This window comes from Lynx canadensis, chromosome B4, assembly GCF_007474595.2.
Source record: "Lynx canadensis isolate LIC74 chromosome B4, mLynCan4.pri.v2, whole genome shotgun sequence".
NCBI classification, from domain to species: Eukaryota; Metazoa; Chordata; class Mammalia; order Carnivora; family Felidae; genus Lynx; species Lynx canadensis.
The window spans coordinates 3,512,642-3,526,463 of NC_044309.1; the positions used below are offsets into that span (position 1 = coordinate 3,512,642).

Below are 13,822 nucleotides of genomic sequence, written 5' to 3' on the forward strand. Positions count from 1 at the left end.
TTTCCAAGGAAATTGAATTTCACACACAGCTAATAGCACAGATGGACTTCAGGTATTGGACACCTACAAATAGATGATACACGACTTAAATAAACACACTGACCCACACTTGCAGGATATCTATATCGCCTCTTACTGCCACAGACACTCACGTCTTTTGTTACTGGCTTATGCCCTTGTCTCCTCGAACAGTCTGTACAAAGGGTGTACCTATTCTTTTTTTTTTTTTTGTAACCAGCGTTTAGCATAATGCCTGACCTAACAGTCACTCAATAAATACTTTTTGAGTCTATGAGCGATTTTACACATCTGTACAAATAAAGGATGTATCTTTAGGTCAACGATGTCACTTCAAAGTGTTTTCTAATTTTAGTAAATGAAGATAAAATGGGTTCTTCAACTCATTCTTGGTTTTACTTCACTTTTCTTCCCTCTTTTTGCCCTTCTAGAAATTCACATAAGGGCTGGCCCTTTTTATCCTAAAGAAGTCATAGTTTATTTTATTTTAGGTCCTAAATTGCTTTGCACTTAAGAACTAACTATATGAGTGGTAGTGCTGAATACGTGTATGCCCATGGGATAAATTACACGACAACTCAGAGGTATTTTGAAAATTTTATAGTTTGCTGGAGACACTGAAGGAAGAAAACACACAATGAACTGTTGGACAGGGTGACCCTTTGGTTACAAACAGCAGCTGCTCCTGGACGGTACCACTCTCTGTGGATTCCACTGTGTCCTGTTTTCTGTGCTTACTCCTCCGTTTTTCTGGAGCGCATCCTCCAGGAACTTCTCGGTTCTTCTCACGTGGCTGGGGACATCTGGACGCCTGTGGTCTTGTGGGATTTTACATTTCTGGCAGTGCTTCCAGGTAGATGACTTCTGGGAGCAATTCTTTTCAGGACCCGAAGGGACAAATCATTTAGGGCAAGTGGGCAGGGAGCTCCCATAGGCTGTGTATTTACCCGATGCCGGACATTGGATCATTGTCTCTAGAGTCTTTGGGAAGGCGGGGGGGGGGGGTGCTGCTGAGTGGCTGAGCTCTACGGGGACGGCCGGAATAGGGGAGTGGGGACTGAAGTTTTGCCTGGTGTCCCTACCCCACAGCTGGGATGTAGTTGCTCCTCCTGACCTCCCCCCACACCCAGCTGTGTGTCACTCGGTGACAGGCGTCTCTGGGGTTCAGCTGGGTGGACTGACTCTCACTTCGTCTGAAACCCACTTTCACTGCGCTGCAGTCTGCAGACTTCTCGGCCTAACACCTCGCTCTGCCTGCTGTTGACGGCTTTGTTCTCTAGACCCTTATTGAGATCGCCTGTATATCTCCCTATTTAATCCGTCTTACGTATTTGTGATTGTAATGGTGAATTTTTATTTCAATGGAGCCTAGAGAGAAGGGGGGCAACATTATGGGCCCGGTCTGTTGGCTGAAACCAAAGGGAGTGAATTTCATTAAAAAAAAAAAAAGTTGAACAACCCACAATAATGATCATGGTTATGTTTTTTCTTACTCTGCCAATGATAGAATCTATTTTCTTTCTGTTTTCATGTACTGGGTTTTGTAATGCTTGATAAGCCTAAGATGTAAAAGAGAGAGAGAGAGGGAGGGAGAGAGAGAGAGGGAGAGAAAACATGAGGCTTGGAGGAGAGAAAGGATGGGAAGAAGGAATGAGAAGAAACAGAGCACCTTTAAAATGCTTGCTTGGTATTTCAGTAGGAACCCAAAATGAACTTCCCATAACCAGAGGGACCACACTGGGAACTTGGCAATCCGTACGTGGGCCAGATTTTTGTGCCACTTTCCTCTGAAAAGAGAAGTCTCCTGAAGAAAGGTGATCTCCCACTTAGGCAGCTCAGAAGGTCGTCTACCCTTCCATGCAACTTTCGTCTTTCCATGAAACGTCCATGTTGTGGACGATTCACAAATCTGTATCATCTCCGGTAACGCCTTCCCCGGTGCACGTAGGCAGAAACATCCCGAGTGCTCAGAGAAAAGCCCAGTTTACTTCCAAGCGCTTACTCTCTTTCTGGGCACTGGTCTATGGTGTCAGGATACAACGGCGTCCCAAACTACGTCCCCACCCCGCTCCTGTTCTATCAGAGGGACCAGAAGGTAAACAAATAACAACGCAGGTGATGACAGATGCCACCACGAAGGGGTGGGGTTGGGCATGCTGGGCAGGAGGAATTAGTAAATGTTATCTTAGGATGGTTCTCGATGAGGCGCATTTGTGCGCAGAGAGGGGGAAACAGTATCTGGCAGGAAGTGCCTGCAGAATGGAATAATCAAGCGACGATCTTTTCTCTTCCACCATGATTTTAAAAGATAGTTAAGGATTCCCTATCACTTCAGGACTTCTTTACCTATTAATTGCTTTTTTTGGTTGTCAGACAATGTTTCTTCTTTGGCGATCTCGAATATAAACTCCAAGGACGTCATGGAGACCTGCACTTAACGTTTTGGAGGAAGTAAGTACTTAAACACTTAGAGTAAGTGTGTGCCTAGAAAGTCTTGTGTTTGAATATGTTGTAAGACTATTTGAGTTCGAGGCAGGAAACCAGGGCGACCACCGCCCAGGGACGATGAGACCATTTGAAAAGCCCCTCAGCTCTCCAGCCAGTGCCACATCTCTGTTCTGTGGTTTTGTTGATCCGATAAGGAGCCTAGAACAGCCTGAGACACAGAGAGGTCTTCTAGAAGCTCCAGAGGCCGGAGTGCTTTAGCCTCCTTCCTGGAATGTTCTGCAAGATTTATTTCCGGTGGGGCCAGAACTCCCAAGAGTGAGGCAAGCACAAGCTGGCTTCTGAACAGCAGTGTTTGCTCGGGACACATGCGCAGCTGGGCCATGTGCACGACCGGGCTCTGCACAGCTGGGTACTTGGAGATACTTCTTTTGTGTTTTAATAAGTGATCCTTTTCTTCTCTTGGGGTCAGTGGCCGCAGACCGGGAAACCTTGCTGCTCTGAGCCCTGCATCTCACACAAACCTTGGGCAGCCTGGTAGGCCACCCCACCTTTCCCCAAAGCCAGAGGTGATGTCAAGGACTGGCCTGATACCGAGGCACTCGTCCACTCCACACTTTCCGGAGTCCTCGACACCTGTGAGGGGCTCTGGGCAGTGTTGCCTGTGATAACAGATTTAGGCGTCCGTCCGCAGAAATGGAATTTTAACAGCAAAGAGCTTAGTGATTTCCCGCTCCCTGTTTGTTACTGAAGAATTTGGAAGTCAGTCGGGGGGACTTGGGATCGGTGACTTCTGATAACATGGCCTTAGTCTATGGAGTTTAAACACAGAATGCTGATTTCATTTCATTTAACCTCCTTTACTATCAAAGCAGAGGGTCTATTCTTAGACACAAACCTGGGTTTACCTAATCTCTAATGTCTAACTGGCTGCTTGACTCAACTCTTCTGAATTTCAGTTACAAACATGCTTCCTTTAGATGATTGGCTGGGATTAAATGAGATAATGTGTGCTTAGCCCACAGTTACAGACACGTTCGGTGTGAGGGACAGCGACAAACCCCGCCTTCCTCCCAGGCAGATTCCACAGACGTTAAATGTGGGGAAGCGTTTGCCAGCAGACTACAGAGGTGTGGTTTTCCTCTTTTGGGGTGCAAGGACAGCCAGATTTGTGGACGGCGTGGGGACAGGTGAATTTTTGGAGGAGGAACGCTTGTTGTGTTGGCTTTTTACCCCCCATATTTCCATCTCTCCTCGGGTGTACTGACATCTGGTCACGCACTGGCTCTAAACGGCCTCAGACCACAAGAAAGTCCCCACGTCCCACTGTTGTGGTGCCTTCTTGGTTCTTAATGGCTAACATGTAAGAGGACTTCGGCAGCGTCTGTACCCAGCCGTCCTCGTGACCATGGTCCAAGTGCACACCGTCTGCCTTGATTTCACTCTTTGCTTGGCTTTCGTTTGCTTGTTTGCTTGGCTTTTTTTTTTTTTTTTAATGATTATTTATTTTTGAGAGGGGAGGAGGGGTGGAGAGAGAGAGAGAGGGAGACACAGAATCCGAAGCAGGCTCCAGGTTCTGGGCTGTCAGCACAGAACCCGATGCGGGCCTGGAACCCACAGACTGTGAGATCATGACCTGAGTCAAAGTGAGAGGCTTAACTGAGTTTTTATTTCTCCTAGAATAGTCTTGGTTGGGACTGGACACACACAGAGACACACATGGACACGCATAGAGAGATACACAGGCTCACACACACAAACACTGAGATACACACAGGTACACTCACAGGCATACTCAGAGGTACACACGTATCCCCATTCACATGGATAGACACATACAGAGACACACATTCAGACACAGACACACAGACACAAATAAGCTAGGGTACCCTGGTTATGTCGTAGCCAATTAATTCATGGGCTATTAGAGTTTGTATCTGACCTAAGGCAAATTACAGTCTGAATGAGTACTTTAGATTTACTTTGGAATAAAGTATAGTATTGTGGTGATAAACAGATTCGTAAAAAAAAAAAAAAAGCCAGATTTCAAGAGTATTTTAACGGTTAGTTTTAGGGACTGAGCGTGTAGCAATATTTGGCTAGAATTTCCTGTCCTCAGACAGTGCAATTGAAAGAAAATCCTCAGAAGGATGAGCTATTTATAACACTATTTTAAAAGGTTACCCTGTTGAAATGCAACATCTCATTAGGAGTTAAATCCTGGAACCGGCTGGCACAAAAAGAAAAAAAGTGACACCGTAGTTATTTATTTTAACGTTTATTTATTATTGAGAGACAGAGCGTGAGCAGGGGAGGGACAGAGAGAGAGAGAAGGAGACACAGAATCTGAAGCAGGCTCCAGGCTCCGAGCTGCCGGCGCAGAGCCCGACGCGGGGCTCGAACTCACCGACCGCGAGATCATGACCTGAGCCGAAGTCGGACGCTTAACCGACTGAGCCGCCCAGGCGCCCCAAAAGTGGTGCTTTAAAATAACGTGTTGTCAGGGCAGCATGGAAATGGTAGACTGTGACTGTCTGTCTGGGAAGGGAGCACGCGACCACAGGACTTGAACTCCGTGCTGAGAAACCCTGTCGTCCTCCTGAGCCCAGAAGCCCTTACAGGTGGCACAGATGTTTTCCTAATGCTTTAAGGTAAAATATTACATGACAGAGCACAAGAAAACATGTTCCTCTAAAAAGCAAATTGAAGGAATCTGTCATTTTGGAAAGCTAAAATTATCAAGGACTCTTCATGTCTCGAGGAAAATAATGGAGAGGAAATGTCAGGCACTGTGGTTTTCCTGAAGAGGCTTTAGCTGCCATACATCACAAGTCATTTTTTAGGAAAGTCAATTTTTCACACATTTACAGAAATAATTTGCTTCAGATCTGCAACGAAGGCTCGAAACCACACGCAGTTTTTTGAAACTGCCAATCCAGGATAATGTCTGGGGTATCTTTTTTTTTAAATACCTAAATTAGATCTCCACGGAACGTGGAAATAGCAGCTAACAGCCACCGTGAAGCTAATAAAGGCAGACCTTTCAGGGGCACCTTCTTGAAGCACATCCCTCCCTCCAGACAAAGTGAAATGGCGGTCGTGGGGGTACCCCCACAGTCACAGGCTGCGGACGCAGGGGCCCTTTCAGAGACGACGCCAGGGCTCTTGGTTCGCTATTTAAAAATAGAAAAGCGATGATCACACCTAGAAATTATTCATTTGGGATGTAAGTGGCAGGACAAGCCGAACGCAAAGTGAGACGAGCCGGTGTCCTGACCCCTGGAGCACCCGGCAGGTACCTGAGCCCGGGCGATCCGGACTGGCCCACGAAGGGACAGGCGGGACGTGGGGAGGGAGGGAGGGAGGCACAGGGACCCTGCGGTGGCTCTGGCTCTCCTTCCCCCCCGCCCCCCCCATGCCTGGGCACGCGTCCCAGGGCCCTGTCTCCCAGGGTCCGTCCACAGCCTCCCACCGTAGCAGACACTCCTTCAGAGCAAGCAGTGGGTCAGGTGGAGAATGTTTCCACCAGGAAAGCCGGCAACTGACGAGAACACCGCCTGCCTAACCCGGCGGCCAGAGAAGCCTCTCTGTCTGACTCATTGAAAGGCTGGGTGGGGCCATTTGTGAGCACCTAATCGTAGAATTTTTAAAACCCTTTTTTTCTTTATTTCCGCAGCAGAGGCATTGTTCTTGAAGAGCCCACACACTAGAAACGCACTCTCAGTATTCTATAGACAGACAGCTTCGGTTGTGTATATGGAATCGCGTTTCAATGTTTTCAGCACTTGTCCTGAAATATAGGTTTTATATTGCCAGTTTACACGGTATAGATGCAAAGATTTAGCGGACAAAGACAGGTTTTATCCCCAGCCCTGGTCACAACGAATAAAAATTCTGAAATTAGTAATATCTAAAAAGTCAGTGCCTTAAAAAAATTTTTTTTTAATGTTTAATTTTTGAGAGAGAGACAGACAGACAGAGTGTGAGTGAGGGGCAGAGAGAGGGAGATACAGGGTCCGAAGCGGGCTCCAGGCTCCGAGCTGTCAGCACAGAGCCCGACGCGGGGCTCAAACTGACAAATCTCAGAACCCTGACCTGAGCTGGAGTCTGACACTTAACGGACTGAGCCCCCCAGGCACTTTGGAAAAATCAGTACCTTTTGGTGTCTTAAAAACTTCCCCTGACTGATGTTAAGTTTCCAGGGTATAGTGACCACACTACTGTTGAGTTTGTAGGTTTAACGAAGCCTACCAAATACCAAAATCCATGCCCTGGAAAGTATGAAATGTGCTTTCTCTTTCATTAAAAAACACTCATTTGGTTCCATCGTAATACTCGTGAAACCCATTTTGCAATATTTTAATGATGAGCTATTGATGGAGGAAATCTCTCTTAATTTCCTAGAAGCCATTAATTAAAATTTCAAAGCATGAGTCTCTGTGTTACATTTTCATCCAAAGAAAATGCATTATTTGGAAAACAAACGCTGTTGCCTTGCGATAGGTTTCTTTCTTTTTTTTTTTCGAGGGAGCCAACACAACGGAATAAAATATATGATCTGTCCTGGCTGACTCACTTCCTGTTTCAATAACAACAGTGTCATCAGCTAAATGCTAACCAGCACAGTTTGTCGCTGTGTGTGTGGCTTTATGTATACGCGTTGCCAGAAAGTTCTTAGGGAAAATACACTCATCATTCTAATACCAAAAAAGAAACTTTCGGTGCGCAGTTGTGGCCGCGGCTGTTGCCTTGTTTCTTATTTATGGGAGAACCAAAGCTTCCCTAATGGAAGAGAGAGTGCTTGCCTGGCAGCATAGACAAGAGTTGTAATTTTGCCCGGCGAAGTGGTGATTTACTCCTGTCCTCAAAGTCCTGACACAAATGAGCAATGACTTCCCCCAGATTGAGAGATGGGCCCCAGCTGTGTGACAGAGAGAAAATCCTAAGAGCGGACTCTTGGCTTGGCTTGGCTGTCACGTGACCATTGGATCTCGGACTTCCATTTCCACATTTCCGAAATGATGGTGGGCGTCCACTAGCATGATCTCCCCAGGCTTCTTCCAGTGACAGACCTGTACGGCTCTTCCCCAGAAGCACGAAAGAGCGCTGGTAGTTTTCTGTGTGATCGGGGCCCCATGCTCCCTGAGTTGTCAACATCTCTGGCCCCCCAGAGATGTCAACGGGACACATTTTCAGTGCTTCCCCTGTGTGATTCACGGCCACACCACCTTCGGGACAAGGCAGCTGACGCCCCGGTGTGTTTTTGCAAATCGCTGCAGCTCAGCAGCTGGAGGGCTCCATGCTGCCCCTGGTCAGCTGGCCTGGGACACGTTGTCCAGTGCTCTGAGGACATGGCTGGTGGCGGGGCCGGGGGAGGGAGAGAATTTGTGTATCTAGTCAGACCACTTCTGAAATAGTATCCTTAACTTTCTTGGATGTTAACGTGGTTGGGGGCAGATTCTCTGTGCACTGAGACACATTCCAAGGCCCTTGCAGAGTGTCCCAGCAGGGAGCCACCTCCGTGACTCATGAGGTGTGATGCGGCCCTGAGAGTGAGAATTGAGCAAGGCCTTCTCGGAGGGGAGCAGTGCTTCCTGTGGTGGAAAGGGAACTTCAGACAAACACGAAGTCATGGTTTTGCCCCAATTTAAAATCTTGTCGCCTATGTGGCAGCGTCTGGGTACTAACCATTCCTCTTTCAAAATCCCCGTAGAGAATTACGTTATGACCGTGTTGCTCTCTCAAGTGTGTGTTAAAAATTCATCTGGAGCCTCGCTCTGAAGGCATCATGAAGTTATAATAATTAACATCTTATTTACATTCAGTAGACTTCTACCCAAGTGTCTAATCTAGTGGAAGGCATTCTATGATTGCTAAGTCAATATTTGCTCTCAGTGATAAAGAATGAATAAAATGGGCATGACCCTGTTTTCCTGTCCCCGATTGCCCAAGGTGGCCTTCGGTGTGAGTGGTGTGTGAGTGGCGCTGGGGCAGACAGAACTGTGCGGTCGGCCTGTCGCATCACACGCTGTCCCTGGGCCCCCACGGTCGGGGCCAACGCTCTTAATGTCACCGTGCTTCCTCCTGGGCCTCAGTCACGTGGACACGGTTTGAGATTATGCTGCCCCATAACTGCTGACGATATGTGAGTACCCCTGTTTTCTGCCAAAGCCAGAAATTCCTAGAGGGGGAATGTATCGTCCTCAGGAGCTGGGCCCACAATCTGTAATGGGCCGTAGGCATGGGCTCGCATCCCAGTCAGACACAATCTGGGCGTGCTGAAGCGGATTGAGCTCACTTCAGGGTTTCAATCCATTCCAGAACGACTCGGCTCATCGCTAGCATTTAGAAGTCATTTGGATCTCCGGGTCCCGTCAAGAACCCAAGAAATACCAAGTCGACCCCTGAATTTGTTTCTGCTTATCAAGAGCTTATGGGCTGGGCAGGGAATGGGGCTGGTTACCTCTTGTCTCTGCTCGAATTAAGGCAGCAGGTCGGTCATCTGTGGCCTCCCTCCAGGCCCTGTCCTGCTGCCTCACTCGAGCATCTTTGGGGCATCGGTTCACCTGCAGCAAAGGGACAGGTGTTTCTCTATGTCTCGCTCTCACTTCCCACGGGTCCCTCCGGCCCGAGTCCCAGAGCTTGGCCACGGGAGTTGTAAGCTTCTCGATCTCCAAGCCCCACAGCCTACCTGCGACTAAGACCTGCAGACTCGCATCTTCTCTTTCGGCTCATCTCCTGTGAGCTGCCCCCGTCCCCGCCCCCCTTTCTTTACTAAGGCGTCCCTTCCCTTCCTCCGGCCACTCCTGGTTTGATTGATGTCCTTCCCTTGCCTGTCTGCGGGGCCCCGTGTCACACGGTTTGTTCGGCGATTGGAAATGGGTAACTCCATCTGCCAGGCCGCCTTCCGTTAGGTGTGTCTGTGGTAACTGCTTCCTTGACCCCCAGCTCACCGGTAGATGCGTGGTTTGCTAGAAAGAGCTTTCTAGCTGTGGGCCCTTGGGCCAGTCTCACGTTGGCCTCGGTCTCCTCATTTGTGGCATGAGGACCCGAAGACGGACTTTGTAGGGTCTCCGTGAGGGCGGAAGCCTGGTCTGTTGCTGGCACAGAGCCGGTGCGCGGCAAACACCACTCACCGACCCTCCCAGGTCTCCGGGGGAGCTAGTCTCTTGTGAAAACCCCCCAGAAAGGTGACTCTGCCCCAGGTGTTATTGTCAGAGTTTCTGATTTGTGGTTCTGAACTTGTGTGCTGGGCGGCCCGCTCGCTTCTGAGCCCCACGCCCCCACACCCCCCAACAGTGACGAGCTGAATAAAGGGCCCTGGCCAGTGACCAGCAGCTGCTCCTGCTGTGGTGGTTACAAACCCTGCTGCTATTTTAGGGCCAGTGGTGTTCAGTCTGGGTTTCGTTTCCTTCAGCATCTATTTTGGCTCCGCCTTGCTCTGAAAGGGCAGGCTGTGTCATGGCCAGGGTCTCCTCCTCAGCCTCCATCTGGTCTTACATAGTGAGATGTCACCCATGGAGGAAATAAGGGATGGGAGATGTTAACAATTATCTTTCACTCAGAGTGTCTTTTTAACGTTTATTTGTTTATTTGGGGGGGGGGCATGGAGAGAGAGAAAAAAGAGAGAGAGAATCCCAAGCAGGTTCCACACTGTCTGTGCAGGAGCCTGTTGTGGCTCGATCCCACGAAGTATGAGATCATGATCGTGACCTGAGCCGAAATCGAGAGTCGAATGCTTAGCCGACTGAGCCACCCAGGCGCCCCTCAGAATGGTTTTAAAAGTATCTTTTTAAACATGGGAGATATCCCAGAACATTTTAAAATTTGTTTTTATACGCTGAGTTAAAGGAAATCAGATTTACCCAGGGATATGCAATTGTAAAGAACATTCTAGAATGTCTATATGTATAGGAAGAAATTGTACCGAAATTGTAAAGAACATTCTAGAATGTCTGCATATGTACATTGCAGTCTCTGTGTAATAAACATTCTAGACATTGTATAAATTGCAAATTTACAGGAAGAAATTGTACAGAAATTGTAAAGAATATTCTAGAATGTCTAGATGCATACATGACAGTCTGCGTGGGTGTGTTGGGGGTGATTACGGTCTGTGTGTGTGTGTGTGTGTGTGTGTGTGTGTGTGTGTTGGGGGTGAAATTCCTCATCTATTCCTGGGTTTTCTGAACGGGATTGTTCCTGGGATCCCAGGAAAGAGGCTTTCCTTACATCCGTCAGAGAAGTCTGTCAATACTCGTGTCCTGAAGAACATTAGCATGTGATTGTCTCGTAATTGAGGGACTGGCATTGGGAGTCTTGGCCGTGGGTACTTAATACGACTTGACACCACCTATTAAAAACTACAAGATTCGCTTCCTGCTCACAGGGGTCAGTGTACTTTGTATCGATCATTCGATGTCATTCAGGTGACTGGGCAGCTGTGTGAGGACCAGGGCAGGCTGGTAAGTGTGGCCACTCTATGTGGAATTTTCCATAATCCAGAGATACCTGGGGAATTAGTCTTGAGGACGATGCACGTAAAACCCGAAGAGGTTTGCGTCACTGTCAGAACCGGTCGGCTCCCCACGCGTAGTCAGCCGGGCTCGCAGCAAATGCACTCACAGGTGAGACACCCTTTGGCCCAACCTCCAACTTTGAGTTCAGAGAGCGGTGAGTTCCCGGTACTGGGGAGTGGAAGTTTATGTCATCGAAGAGATATTGCCTTGTTTTGAATCAGCAAGTGCGTTCAAAGTCCTCCAGCACGCACACACACACTGAAAAATGTGTTTCCGAAAGGCCATGAGCCGCCCTTTGATTAACAGATGTGCCCAAAACAAAAACAGAAAAATAAAGACAGTATGTGGTTTCTGCTGGAGAATGCCACACAGTTTTTACACGGGCCTTATGATCCGATTTTCACTTACAGCTTTCCCAGAAGATATAGTTGGGAGTGAAAACCCAAGCTCGCTTCAGGCCAAGAGTGAATGATTTCAACAACCGTTCTAAAATGGCTTGTATGTTTGGAGCCATATATGGGTGAAAGTAACAATTTCAACAGGAAGCAAAAAAAAAAAAAAAAAAAAAAAAAAGGAAAACTTTTGCACAGAACAGAAAGTACTTACACTTTCATTTGTGAAAGAGGCCAGATTTCCACGACTGACTTAGTGACATTCTAGGTAGTTTTCAAATTTTGGTTTTATAAAATATATTTGAAATGCTTCGCTGACTTTCGGGGCCGAATCAGGAAACGTTGCTTCCAGCAATTATTATTTAACAGCTGGCCAGCGTTTCTCTCCTGTATGTGTTCTCCGTTTCGTAACGAACATCCAAGTGAACATTTAATTGAATTTTGATGATAATCTTCAGAGCGCCATTCTACATTTACTCCTGAAAGCAATTTCATGTTTGCAAATTGCTTTTGTGTTTCTTTTAGCTTAGTTACATAACTTACTTTGCTCAAAGAGTAAAATTAAATTCTTACTAATATGATGTGTTTTTGCTTTTCCGGGGTAAACATAAATATGTCAAGAAATGCGCGGACAGTGGATTCACTTTGATAGGGACTCATCGGTGCTAGTTATTAAGTGTCCGTGGCGTTTCTCTTAGACTGCACTGCCGTCCTTTCAGATCAGGGAGCGGGCACTGAAATCAAGTCCTGAGATACGGTGTTTCCTGGCATGCTATCAGGTGACTTCATCACCCAGACTCCCATCAGCTGGCACCCTGGGCAGCCGGGTCAGAGTCCAGAAAGCATTCCAAACTTATGTTTCCAAGGAGATTACAGGTCCCTCCTATTTAATGATCGCCTTAAAGATCGCATTGATTTCAAAAGAGCGCTCCACTGTGGAAGGGCAGCTGAGAGAAGCAAACTCTTTATTGGAGATTTAAACTCCTGGTGACAAAATCCTTCGACCAGTAGCTATAGAGGAACACTCCAGTCTGGGCAGACTCAGGATGCAAAGCTGCGCAAAGAAAGGCTACACGACAGTTGTTGTTGTTAGTATTAAGAAATAATAATAGTATCTCCGAAGTGCTAGTGTGTTAGACTCAGTCTCCAGACAGCCGACCAATGTGCAGGGGCTGAGGTGGGAAGGCACGGGGGCAGCTGTGGGCTGGGACGCTGTCCCAAGGATGCGGTGTCCACACTTTTCGGGGATAGATCAGTTACGGAAATTCAGTGTCATGTGGGTCAGCATCCAACTGTTGGCTCTTTGTCATCAATCTTGCCAAAATGTCAAAGATCATCGACTTGGAGACGCCCATGGTGGAAGAGAGGGAGGACACGGGGCCTTTAGGAGCGAGTTGCCGGAGAGCATCAACTCCCCCTTCCTCCAGGGAGAGGCCTCACGGGTCCAGGGCTGGGAACATCAGGAGGCCCACGGAAATCAGTCTTCGACCAGTGCCCCATCCAGTCAATGCCCACATCCACTCTCTGCACCTTGGCCAGTGGAAGTAGCCGGCAGCTTCCCCCACTACCCAAACTGTTCTCCACGTGGAGTCCTTGGCTCAGCTCTCTGCCACCACCTCCTGCAGCTGTGTGGTCGGTGCCTGCCAGGACAGCACGACCTCTTCCGTGTCCATGCCCCAAATGCAACTCCCCTCCTGAGGCCACCATACATTTCCTACTCTCAATACTCATGCCTTCAACTCAGAATATCAAAGATGGCCGCATATTAAATGGCTGGTGGAGCTTGGGTTCTGGTTAAAAGAGTACAACTTACAGACCACAAACTTCCCTGAAATGAGAGAGAGAGATTTCCCCTGTGTTCTTGAAATTCTAAAAAGAGGCAGAACTTTTAAAACATTTCCTGGGAATCTGAGTTTTTCTCCTTAATGGAGATACAACCACTTTTGAAACTTGATTCACAAAGGCAATCGTTTTGGCCCTTCCCAGTAGATAAGTATCATATGCTTTCGAAAGTAGGGTTTACTTGTTTACGGTAATGGTGATTAGCAGAATAGAATATAAGCGCACTAATTTTTCCCAGCTGGAGAGGAAAGAAAACAACCCAGCACCTTGACTTATCAGCAAATATGTACCGGGCACTTTTGAGTAAGTAGAAGCTGGAGATCCCAAAGGAACTCAAAGGACTCGTATGACCCAGCCAGTCCATGGCGGGGCTGGTGAGCACCCCAGTTCCCTTGGGCCCGTCACACAGCTGCTATGCAGATGATTATCAGGAGGCATTTAAAAATTAGTCTTCTTCCAGATCACTGGCTTTGTGACCATTTTATTCACACGTGTCCCATGTCACCATGGTAACACTCGCCATTCCTGCAGTGATTGTCAGGGCAGTACGGAACTCTAGGAGGCCTGGACGGGACTCACATGGGACTGTAATGTGACAGAGCGACC

The 13,822-nt window shown here is 47.8% G+C and overlaps 1 long non-coding RNA gene across 1 annotated transcript in view; it reads left to right on the plus strand.

Annotated features, from left to right (window-relative positions):
• Positions 1 to 8,464: 8,464 nt before the first annotated feature.
• The window catches only part of LOC115518150, a 31,338-nt gene continuing 25,980 nt past the window's right edge, over positions 8,465 to 13,822 (plus strand). The window contains exon 1 of the long non-coding RNA XR_003970185.1: positions 8,465 to 8,608. This is a non-coding gene — a long non-coding RNA (uncharacterized LOC115518150). The remainder of the gene's footprint in view (positions 8,609 to 13,822) is intronic.